The sequence below is a fragment of the Mus musculus genome, chromosome 9, assembly GCF_000001635.26.
Source record: "Mus musculus strain C57BL/6J chromosome 9, GRCm38.p6 C57BL/6J".
Lineage (NCBI taxonomy): Eukaryota > Metazoa > Chordata > Mammalia > Rodentia > Muridae > Mus > Mus musculus.
The window spans coordinates 14,662,668-14,674,829 of NC_000075.6; the positions used below are offsets into that span (position 1 = coordinate 14,662,668).

At 46.1% G+C, this 12,162-nt stretch overlaps 1 protein-coding gene and 1 long non-coding RNA gene across 3 annotated transcripts in view; one reads left to right on the top strand and one right to left on the bottom strand.

The window, feature by feature from the left end:
- Amotl1 (angiomotin-like 1) overlaps positions 1 to 307 on the bottom strand; it is a 121,009-nt gene extending 120,702 nt beyond the window's left edge. For both annotated transcript variants that reach the window (XM_006510667.3, XM_006510666.3), the window contains exon 1: positions 202 to 307. The gene's annotated coding sequence lies outside the window, so the exon portion shown is untranslated. The remainder of the gene's footprint in view (positions 1 to 201) is intronic.
- Positions 308 to 354: 47 nt separating this feature from the next.
- Positions 355 to 2,433, top strand: Gm7607 (predicted gene 7607). Its single transcript, NR_152172.1, has 2 exons — positions 355 to 533; positions 2,094 to 2,433. It is a non-coding gene; the product is annotated as a predicted gene 7607 (long non-coding RNA).
- The last annotated feature ends 9,729 nt before the right edge of the window (positions 2,434 to 12,162 follow it).

Sequence of the window (12,162 nt, forward strand, 5' to 3'; positions counted from 1 at the left end):
AGACCCCTGTCCACACCTCATGCTCAGAGTTGAATCATCCAGCTAGGGCCTGCTACCCTTTCAGGTGAGGACCAAGGGCGTCCCTCCCCCAACCCAAATCAGCGTCTCCTGACCTTACTCCAATACCTCCAGGGATGTCCTCCAAAGTCACCTGAACACAATGTCCCTAGGTGGGAATTTACTTAATGAAAACGTGCTTACCTGAGAAAAGGTTCTGGTGCCCAGGCGTAGGAAAAAAACCCACTAAGTTCTAACAGCAGTGACAGCGACTCACAACTAAGTCAGCTAGTTTTAAAAGGTGACTTCATTCCTGGTGCCGTGGAGTTTAAAAAGAGCAGCGAGTGCTCCCTGACTGAGCCAAGTCTGCCTCATCCGTGATGACTCCATCCAGAGCCACAAGCATTGCCCAGACACGCTCAGCCCTCACAAGGTGGAGCTCTGGAATCCCAGGGCTCTGTTGTTTTGGATCCTCTCAAGGTCCTGAAGCACCAATCAGTCGCCTCTGCTGCTCAAAGGGAAGAAAGCCAGGCACAGTAAGTAATCTTTGAGCCAGGTCATTATCTCCCAAGAATCCAACTCTAAAAAAACCAGCACTCTAGGGAAAGAAAACAGGTAGTTAGCCACGTGAGAGGCGAACATCCCTAGGAAAATGGTGGGGAGGGGAAGGTGGGTGAGAAGTTTGGAACAATTGTCTCGCTAAGGAGTTCTCAGAAAGGTCACTCGTGAGCTGGTGACTGAACTTCGCAGAGGGAAAGTATTCATGTAAGCAAAGAGGCCTGTCTAAGGAAGGCGACTGGGTTTCATTTTCTAACATTCACCCAACTGTGTGGGGGCTCATCTGCCATATTGGCAAATCAGTCCTAAGCACGTCCATGTTCTACCAGAAAGACTGGGAAAGGACATTTACATAAGGAGGTTTTGGTTTTGTGTATTAAACAGAGGGTGCAGCCATCGGGTTTCTAACATGGGAGTCACATCAGTTACTCAGTGGTCCAGGAACCACCTCTCCATGACAACTCCATGTTCTAGTTGGGGTGCTGAGTAGTGATGGCTGTACCCCCCTCTTGAAAGTAGAACAGAGGGTTGAGCTAAGCAGCTGCCTGCCCTTCACCCATCCCTCTATGTCATGGGAATTTAAGGAGAATCTAGGTCACTGGACATGGATTCAATTTCTTGCTGAGCTATTCTGAGCCTTTGGGATCTCTCAGTGCCAAGTTTCACTGCAGAAAAAATAAAACAAGAAAATATCCCTGTCTAATCAAATATTGTATTAGAATCTAAGAGTAGAAGCGGGTGTTTGAACTTTGAAATACAAGAAATGCCAACACAGATTCTAGGAAGGGGCTCCGAAGACTTCTGTCCAGGGCTCAGATAAGGATCCAAACAGAGAAGGAGTGGAGTTTTGTCAATGATAAGATCCAAGAGTGAAGTAGCTGGTTTTATTCAGCTCATCACAGAATCCTCAAAGTCTAGTCTACAGAGGCACAGAGCAAGTGTCCCATAGCGAATGCACGGTCCCAGCTCTGCCCTCTCCATGTTTCCAGAATAGTCCCTCAGAGTCTTAAAGTCACTATTTTGTCAGTAAGGCTATCAGGGAGGGTGGAAGCCAGGTCTGTGGAACGCAGGAGATCTCAGTCCTTAGTGTTTCCTCTGCTTCCAGGTCCCTTACTAAAGTAACAGTGGATTCAAGGAGTCAGAGCCAGAACCTTCCTCTAGAGACCTAATCGCCCTTGAAGTCCTTGCCCTGCTCCCAATTTTATGGGAATTTTATGAACTCAACATTTCACAACCATGATGTTAGCTGAAGGTCTTTTGTTAGTAATTTGCCAAATTAAGGCGGATTACCTTTTACTTTAAAGTTCTAACTTTTAGGCTTACTTTCCTCAGCACTAAGAAAACCGGCTGGAGAATTCTGGAATTCTGAAAACTCGCAGACAGCACTAGCTATATGGCAAGACCTTATCTCAAAAACAAACAAACAAAAGAAAACAAACAAACAAAGCAAAAAACCCTAGCTTTAGTACTTTTTTTCAAAAAATATATTTCTTCTGCTAATTTTAGATCCATGTTGTCTGATTTTCTTCTTTTTCTAGGTCCTTAAGACAGAGTCTTACATCTTTGGAAGCTGGTACAAGCACTCTGGAAATCAGTTTAGCGGTTCCTCAGAAAATTGGACATATTTTGAAGCTAACGATATTCCCTAAGCCTTAATTTAACTGAAGCTTCAGATTTCAAAATGTTATATCTTGCTCTTTCTGGGTCTACTTGTTTATTTCCATTACAACAGATTGTTTAAAGAGATGTTATTTAGTTTATGATTTTTTCCTACTATCTTACTGACTTCTAATGTAATCCCACACAGTCAGAGAACATGCTCTACACAGTATCAGCCCTTGTAACTGCATGGCTGAGATATTGTGTCATGTGCACTGATCGTGTGTATTTGTATGGAGTGTCGACTTTAGTGAATGTTGTCCTGTAACTATCACGGAGGGCAAGGTGATAGGTGACTGTGATGGTCCCCTAAGATTGCCATAACATGTGTCCCAGATTGGCTTAAATGACACGAATTTACAGCCTCACAGTTCTGGATGCTAATCCAGCTACAGCAGGAGCATGGCCCTGGAGCTCTGGGGAGATCCTTCCTTACCACCTCCTAGCCTCTCATCATAATGGGCATCCTTGGCCTGCCTTGGCTGGTAGGCCTCTGCCTCTGGCTTTGCATGGACTTCTCCCTATACATCTGTACACCAGCTACCACCCACCCCTCAGGCCTGTGTCTATGTCCACATTTCTTCTTCCAAAAATTCAGCTTCAGCTGCCTTAAACATTAGTATGACTTTTTGTTTAAATCTCTCTAAAGTCACATCCTGAATTAATCTTCACTCTCAACTTGATAGGGCTTAGTATCAGCCTAAGGAGACACACCTCTGGCCACATCTGTGGGGCATTTCTAATAGATTCACCCTGGATGTGGGCAGCACCACCATCACTGGGGCCTGGCTGCATGCAAAGGAGAGTGAGAATGCATAGCAGCACTCTTTCTCTGTGCTTCCTGGCTGGGAATGCAGTGTGACCAGCTGCCACGCTCCTGCTGATGGGACGCCCCAGCCACAACACACTGTACCCTAAATCTAGGAGCTGAAGTCAACACCCCCTTCCTTGTTGCTCTCGTCAGGTACTTTGTCATAGCAACCGATCATAGCAACACCTCATCCTGCTACTTCTAGGAGAGAACAGAGGACAGTGCCAGATCCCGTGTTACACAAGACGAGGTTCGCATCCTCACTTTACCATTCAGTGGCTGTGTGACCCTGGCAGAGTGGCTGCACACTTCTGGCTTCCATCTGGTTAACAATAAAAGAGACAAATGGCAGAAGAATCCAATGAAGAGATACTGGACATAGCACACTGAGCATCCAGCAGGTCCCTAAATGTTCCCTTCCCCCTGCACTCCACCTCCTCCCCAGCTTGCAGAAGCTGTTGTGGGCACGCCTGGCTTGGATCTAAAGCTATCTCTCCTTGACCCTGGCCATGTCAGCCAGGATTAGTGGTCCTGGTTCCTGGACCCAGCATTCTGGTTCCAGTTTCTGAACTTGATCCAGGTCTTCTTTCAGGGCTAATTTTCCATCACCTGTTTCTACCACTCAGTGCTGAGCCCCAGTCAGGGAACGTGGCTAATTTTAGATTGTCCTGGGTTCACATCTGATATGAGACAAGGCCAGGCAGTTCTACCTGTCCCCTCAGGATCTTCTCAGGGCTGCGGTTTGTCAGAAATGGCATGACCCATAGGTCTACTTCATGCCAAGAACATGAGATGCATGTTGCTGGTTGCCTCAAAAATCTATTTGAATGTGATAAGCTAAAGCTTTTACTGAACTGGCGTGGGCTGTTTCCTGCCTACCCTGAGGTGAGGGCAGTCAAGTGTGAGTAGGGCAGAGGATCAGAGACAGGAGGAAAAGTCTGGTGTGAGCAAAGGTAGAAAGGATTACTGAATAATTTGTGTTTAGTGGGTCTAGAAGTCATGTGACCTAGTGTCACTAGGAAGCAGTAATGGTGCTCCTGCTCCCAGACCAGACTCCATATGGAGCAGTGTGGATTGGGAAACCTCAGGGGCAAGGAGGAAGAAGGGGAGGAGAAGGGAGAGGGGGAGGGGGAAGGGGAGAGGGAGCTGAGTACTGCTCCATGAGCATCTGATGCTATGGAGCAAATCGGAGATGACAGTGCTGCCCAGGGCTTATGAAGCCCAATGGAAGAATTCCTGGGGCTGGAGTTAGGTTCAGTCAGTAAAGTGTCTGCATCAAAAGTGAGGAGCTAGCCGGGCATGGTGGAGCACGCCTTTAATCCCAGCACTTGGGAGGCAGAGGCAGGCAAATTTCTGAGTTCGAGGCCAGCCTGGTCTACAGAGTGAATTCCAGCCAGAGCTACACAGAGAAACCCTGCTCGAAAAAAAAAAAAAAAGGTTAGGAGCTGAGCTTGCATCTCTACCACCATGTGAAACCAAGGGTGGTATGCACTGTAACCCTAGCATGAAGGAGAGGGAAGAGGGGAGGGAACAAGAGGCAGGCAGGCCCCAGGCTCTCACTGGCCAGTAAGTAAATCCTGGGTTCAGTGAGAAACAAAAGAAAACAAAATGAAGAGTGAGAGAGGAAGATAGCCAATGCCAGCACATGCACAAAACACACATACACACAAAGCACATGTACATGTGCAAACATATGCATCCATACTACACATATACTCAAAATACACACACATATTCCATACTTACACACACACATACATACATACACACACGCACACATAAGACACACATATACCATACATACACATATACACAAACACACAGGTATACTACCGATACATCATACATACACACATGTATACAAGCATACACATGCACAATACACCCACATATACCACATATTTACACAAATGCACAATGTACCACACATACAACATGCATACAGACATACATATGCCACATACAAACACATATGGCATATATGCACAAACACACATATATGCACAAAATATGCGTATACATACCATACACATATCCAAACATAGACATATACCATACATACACATATACCACATACATACCACACATATACTACACATATACACATACATATACCATCATACACACATATTCACAAACATACACCTTTATCACCCACCCCAAGGCTTAGGTAATATAGTATCATCCAGGACAAGAAGGTTATTAGAGCCAAAGATAGGGAAAAGAGCTATGAAAAGCTGTCTTCTGAGTATCAGATGGCCACTGTAACTATGAACCCACTGAAGATGTGGCTGTATGCACAAGACCTGCATTCGAAGAAATGTGAAAGTGGGGGTACTACCTAAGAAGAGGGGTCAGCAGGAGTGGGGGAGATAAGAAAGGTAATGGAGAAGAATTCTATCACAGTATGTTGTATTTATGTATGGGATTGTCCAAAACAGGAAGGAAAAGAAAAAGGAACAAATGAATGAATGCTGGTTCAGAGATGCAGAAGAAAGACCAGGAGGAGAAATGGATAAAGGGTGGGCCGAAGAAGGGTCTAGCCAAATTCTCCATGCAACCCTTGGAGTTGGGTGACCCTTGAGCTATAGTTTCCCCGTATTTTTAAACAGCTCTCAATGACTTGTTAAATGTCTATGATAGATACCAGATGCTTGGATTCTACAGTAAGCAATACAGATACGTGTCTTACTTATGTGTATCTAACAAGCTGGTACAGAAGCCAGGCCAGAGGAAAAGCCACAGTACGAGGTGGGTGGTACTGAGTGCTATGATGGAAGGAGATGGAACAGAATGGTGGGACAGCTTCTGTCAACAGAGCCCCAGATGGGAGAGCACAGACTTCCCAGCCACTCCAGGCAGAGGGACCAGCGAGTGACCAAGCCCTGAGTGGAAGAGAGCCAGGTAGGTCAAACACTGGGGAGAGGCAAGAGTGGACAGAGGACAGTGAGCTAAAGATGGGTCTGAGATAAAGGACTGGACTGGGCAAGGCCTGAGGACTGCGAATGTTCAGGCTGGGTGGGCAGGGCCTGCTCCTATGTGAAGAAATGACTGAGGAGTAGATACCACTGTGGCAGCCATGAGACCCTTAGGAAGTAGCCCAGGTGTTAGTGCACTGTTCTGTACCCCTGATAAAAGGATGCTTTCTGGGCCTGGCATGAAGTCAGGTGGCAGAGGCTTACCAAGCACACCTTGAGGTCAAACTCCACTTCTGCTCCCAAACAAAGCAAAACCTCCATCTAAGTTTGATGTAGGACAGAACCCAGAGTCTAAAAAGCACTGCCTCTGCAGATGGATGGGACTGGACTGTCATCTCTAAAGTATGTTCTCCTTAAAGCTCTTGTCCATCAGTTTTCTGGTTAACTTGAGTAAGATTATGATGTGTTCTGGGAATCTAGCCCCACCCACCTTTTCTCAGTCAAACAAACCTCAGTGTTAACTCAGTTGTTTAATGAAACAATCCTTTCTCTTTAGTCTCTTGGTATCTTTTCCTGAGAGGCATATCTCAGCAAAGGCAAGCTCTGGAACTAGCTTGTGAGGAACCTGGTCACTTGCAATAAGATTAAAAGACATTGGAGTGTGCTTTCAACTGAGCCTCTAGAACAGTTTCCTTGACATACCTGAGGTCAGTGAGCCTGTTCAGCCTTCCTTGAGTTTGTGTGACCCCAATGCCTCTCATTCTTACACTTCTGTTGTGTTCTATTCTCTGGCTGGGCACACACCCCTAACTGGGGAACTCCCCTAAAAATCCACTGCCACCAGGCCTCGGGATAAGATTGAGACAAAGGCTGTGCTAAGAAACCATACTCCGGAGCCCAAACTCTGTTCCTCCAGATGTGGCCTTATTTACATATGGGTTCATCATTGCAGCAAGGCAATGAGGGTGGGTCCAAATCTGATTTAAAAAGTAAAAGTGACCAACTTGGAGCCACGTGCACAGGAAGACAGCATGTGATGATAAAGGCAGAAGCCAGGGTGGTTTCTGCTGCCAAGGAATGATGATTGTCCCCTAATCACCAGAAGATGGAGAGTCAGAGAAGATCCTTCCTGTGGGAGGACACTTCGCTCGCCAGCTTCCAGCCCCAGAGCTACAAGGCAGTAGATTTCTATAGTTGAGGCCACCGTGTTTGTGTTACCTCCTTACAAAAGCCCTAGGAGGGCGATTGTGTTGGACAGTCTTCGGTCAAGTTGACACAAGCTAACGTCATCTGAGAGGAGAGGACCTCAACTAAGAAAATGCCTGTATAAGATCAATCTGCAGGCAAGCCTGTAGGGCATTCTATTAATTAGTGATTGATGGGTGAAGAACCAGCATATTGTGGGTGGGGCCATCCCTGGGCTGAATACTGTCATTTCAAGGATGGGTTCCTGTGGTGGATAATCTTGTTTGTTAATTCTACACATCTGGAAGGAGTGACTTTTAGTTGAGAAATTGCCTCCATCGGATTGCCTTGTGGGCATGTCTGTGTAGCACTGTAGTAAAAGTTATTAAAATCACGGCCCAGGGTTACTGCCCTGCCTTGGTTATTGAGTTCCCAGATGAAAGACACACTCACAGCCTTTATATTTACAATAAACCTTAATCAGCACAAGAGCTGGGAAGATTCCTAGCCTCCATGCATTAGAATCTACTTCCCCACTGATAACCCTGAATTATTACTTACTATTTACTATGTTCCATCTGGGCTGCTCTTAACTTCAATTGGCCAGCCCTCAAATCCACACTCTCTTGACCCTTAACCCATGGCAGCTCCTCCTTCCTCCTCTCCCACAAGCCAGCAAAACCTAAACCCCATCTATGTCTCTTCTGCCCAGCTATTGGCTGTCAACATCTTTATTTACCAATCAGAATTAACTTGGAGTGGGGCAGTGGTGGTGCACGCCTTTAATCCCAGCACTTGGGGGGCAGAGGCAGGCGGATTTCTGAGTTCGAGGCCAGCCTGGTCTACAGAGTGAGTTCCAGGACAGCCAGGGCTACACAGAGAAACCCTGTCTCAAAAAACTGAAAAAAAAAAGAAAAAGAAAAAGGGAAGAGGAAGAGGAGGGGGGAGGAGGAGGAGGAGGAGGAGGAGAAGGAGGAGGAGGAGGAGGAGGAGGAGGAGAAGGAGAAGGAGAAGGAGAAGGAAAAAAGAAGAAGAAGAAGAAGAAGAAGAAGAAGAAGAAGAAGAAGAAGAAGAAGAAGAAGAAGAAGAAGAAGAAGAAGAAGAAGAAGAAGAAGAATTATTAACTTGGGGGAAGGGTAACAGGGGCTATGTGCAGATCCCAGGTCTTTACAGCCCACACTTAGCATTACAGTAGACAGTGTATTAGTCAGGGTTCTCTAGAGTCACAGAACATATGAGATGTCTTTCTATATTGAGGGAATTTATTATGATGATTTACAGTCTCTAGTCTAGTCCAACTTTCCTACAATGGTCAGCTGGGAATTGGAAGTCTAAGAATTTAGTAGTTGCTCAGTCCCACAAGGCTAGTTGTTTCAGCTGGTCTTCTGTAGAAGTAGGTTATAACAGATGTGCTGGCAAGTCAATGCAAGTAGAAGAGCGAATCTTCCTTCTTCCAATGTCCTTACGCAGATCTCCAACAGAAGGTGTGGCCCAGATTAAAGGCTTGTACCACCACGCCTGGTTCTGGAACTTGCATTGTCCCAGGCTGACCTTGAACTTGGAGATTTAATAGCTTTAGTCTCCTGGGATTAAAGGCATGTACTACCTTACCTGGGCCTACGTTTTTCATAGCCACTGTGCCTCAAGACCTCCATGCCAAGATCCAAGTCTGTTGGGGTGGGTCTGTGGCTCTCATGTCCGGGTTCGAGCCTGGGAGGCAGCCTGGAGCTGAAAGCGAAGAGGGAACCTAGGCGGGTCGAGAAATAATGGAACCAAGACATGCTAGTCTGCTCAAGGTTTGAATGTTCAATGGCGGATGCACTTTATAAAGGAGGGGAGGCCGATTCCCGCCAATTCATCTGTACTGGCTAGTTTTGTGTCAACTTGACACAGCTGGAGTTATCACAGAGAAAGGAGCTTCAGTTGAGGAAATGCCTCCATGAGATCCAACTGTAAGGCATTTTCTCAATTAGTGATCAAGGGGGAAGGTCCCCTTGTGGGTAGTGCCATCTCTGGGCTGGTAGTCTTGGTTCTATAAGAGAGCAGGCTGAGCAAGCCAGGGGAAGCAAGCCAGTAAGTAACATCCCTCCATGGCCTCTGCATCAGCCCCTGCTTCCTGACCTGCTTGAGTTCCAGTCCTGACTTCCTTGGTGATGAACAACAGTATGGAAGTGTAAGCTGAATAAACCCTTTCCTCCCCAAGTGCTTCTTGGTCATGATGTTTGTGCAGGAATAGAAACTCTGGCTAAAACATCATCTTTGGAGCCCAGCTGCAGGTGACCATGTGCAGGATAGGGTGTAGTCTCCGGAATAGCTAGGCGGCCTCCCAGCAGGTAGCAGCGACAGTGGCTGAACAATAGAGTGATCTAGGGAGGCAGGCTCCACCCTCTCCTTAGTGGCAGCAAAGTCGAGGTCTGGTTCAGCCAGCTTCAGGTTGCAGGGGAGGTTACACAAGTCAGAAACTGTGTCTTCCAGCCTCAAGATCTGGATCACAGGTGAGCCCTCCAGTTCTGGATTGTAGTTTATTCAAGATGTAGTCACGTTGATGACCAAGACATTACAGACAGTAGAAGACAACACCTCAACAGGGCCGTCCTCTTGATTGCTGCTTGATGGAGGAGTTGATACTAAGCTCTGGACTTTGCTATATAGAGCAGGTTGACCTCAAATTTATGAAGACACTCTGGTTTCTGCCTCTTGACTGTTGGGATTACAGATGTGAGCCACCAAGCATGGCTAAGGTAGATTTTCATCATGTTAAAAACTGTCTGGAGGGGCTAGTGAGATGGCTCAGCGGGTAAGAGCACTGACTGCACTTTCAAAGATCCTGAGTTCAAATCCCAGCAACCACATGGTGACTCACAACGATCTGTAATTAAATCTGACACCCTCTTCTGGTGCGTCTGAAGTCAGCTACAGTGTACTTATGTATAATAATAAATAAATCTTTTTTAAAAACTGTCTAGAAATTCTCTTTAAATGAAAACCTGGCTTTACTTTCAGCTGCATCCCAATAATTTGAATATTTGCAGCAGACCAAACAACAATAGCAAAGGTGAGTTTGAAACCAGCTGAGTGGTAGAGCTTTGCTGAGTGGTAGAACATTGCCTTGGCAGCCAAGACTTGAAGGAAAGGGTCTGAGGGAAGAGGACACTCAGAAAGGGAGCCCCTCAGGTGATTTGCCAGCTCATAATCAGCATGGAGAGAGCCCAAACCACACAGCAGAAAGCAGTAGCTAAATAGAGGTTTGGGCCTTAGGAAAGATCAGGGCTGCGCTGCGAGTTGGCAGCAGAAGGATGAAAAGAAGAGCAGGAAGAGTGTGGCATTATGGGATACTTTTCCTCTCCACACCCTTGACTAGACATAAGTGGCATGGAGTTCCATTGTAAGCAGAGCAGAAAGCATAAAGAAAGGGCTGGGGACTAAGAACTTCCCCAAGGCCAGCCGGCCTAGTAGCACAGAGTCTGGGCATCTGCTTTCTATTGCCACATAGGGAGCCATAGCTTAGAAACACAGGCAAATTAGAAGCAGACCCAGAGCTTCAGACTGAACAACATGCTTGACTATCCGGTCTTCCACCACTGCCTTGAAGCAGGCTTAGCCTGTGAAATCAGAGTTGGCCCGGTGTTGCCATCAGATCTCTCGATCCCCACCAAAAAAAAAAAATCTTATTTTTCAAAAAAACAAGAGGTGCCAAAAATAGAGAACATGGTGGTTTGAACTAAAGTTGATCAGCCTGTAAGGTGCTTCCTCGGAGGCACCAAGGGACAAGGGATAGAGAAGTACTCTGCAAGAGACCTCTGTTGTTAAAAAATAAGGTGACTCAATACTGTTCCTTTTCTCAAGGCTGAGGCCTCACAGAAGTCCACAAGAGCATTTACACTCTCAGGAGCAAGTCCCTCGTGGCTGAGAAGGTATCTCTGCAGGAGAAAACCAATGGTCACATAGGATCTGAGCTCAGGAAGCAGATAGCAAGCAGGAAGTGTTCCCATGAGAACCCAAGCCACTCCTCATCCCGCAACCCACTTTCTCCAGCGAGGCCCCATCTTCTAAAGATTCACAATTTTAAATGCCACTCACTGGGGATGTAGCATCCAAGCACATGAGCCTGTGGGAACGGTTCACATTCAAACCACATCTGCAGCAGGCTACTTGAAACCACACATTTAAGAGACACTGCTGCCTGGGGCCACAGTCTCCCATCACTTTCTGAAATAAATGTGGTTATCTTATAAGATGAGACTGGTGGCCAGGTGTATATGCCTTTGATGAATATGTTGATCAATAGAAAAGCTAATATTGCATATTAAGATGGTTTGAATTATTGAAGAGCTCCTTGCCAAAAAAAAAAAAAAAAGATACAAAAGACATTTGGGCTTTACATGGAGATAGTGAGTTCTACTCATCCAATAAATAGTGAGGAGGAGAGAAAGCAGGAGTCAGGACTCGCCCATAGGTTTCTGGTTTAGGCAACTGAGTTAATTTTTTTATGACAAATAATTACAGTGTTGAACCTTGCCTGTTTGCCTTCAGAGTGTAGGCTCCTTAGCTTAAGCAATCAGAACCACAGGAACTCACTGAGTGCCTGTCCCAGGCCAGGCACGTTCAGCATCTTACCCAGGCGAGCACTATTTGTTTTTAACCTTCATGATTAAAACACTTCGGATCCTACAGCTAGAAAATGGATGAGTTGTAAACTTGAGTCCAAGTATGTTTCTTATTCTAGACCAGAGAACCTTTCATAAGATAACTTTTTGGCCAGCATACAGAGAAAAGTAGCCATTTCATACACATATGGCGTATACTTCATTCTAATTCACTCGCGCATTCAAGGGCGAGAACAAGAGTGCAGTTCCCCAGAACCCACATAAATGAGGTGTGGGTGTGTTACTCTGCTTGTCATACGTGGTTCCAGAGCAAGCTGGCCACTGCTGCGAGCTGGGCTGACGTAAGAGACAGATTCTGCCCCCAGTGAAGAGGTAGAAAAGTGGTAAAGAACAATTCCTGAAACCAGCCTGGGGCCTCCACATATGC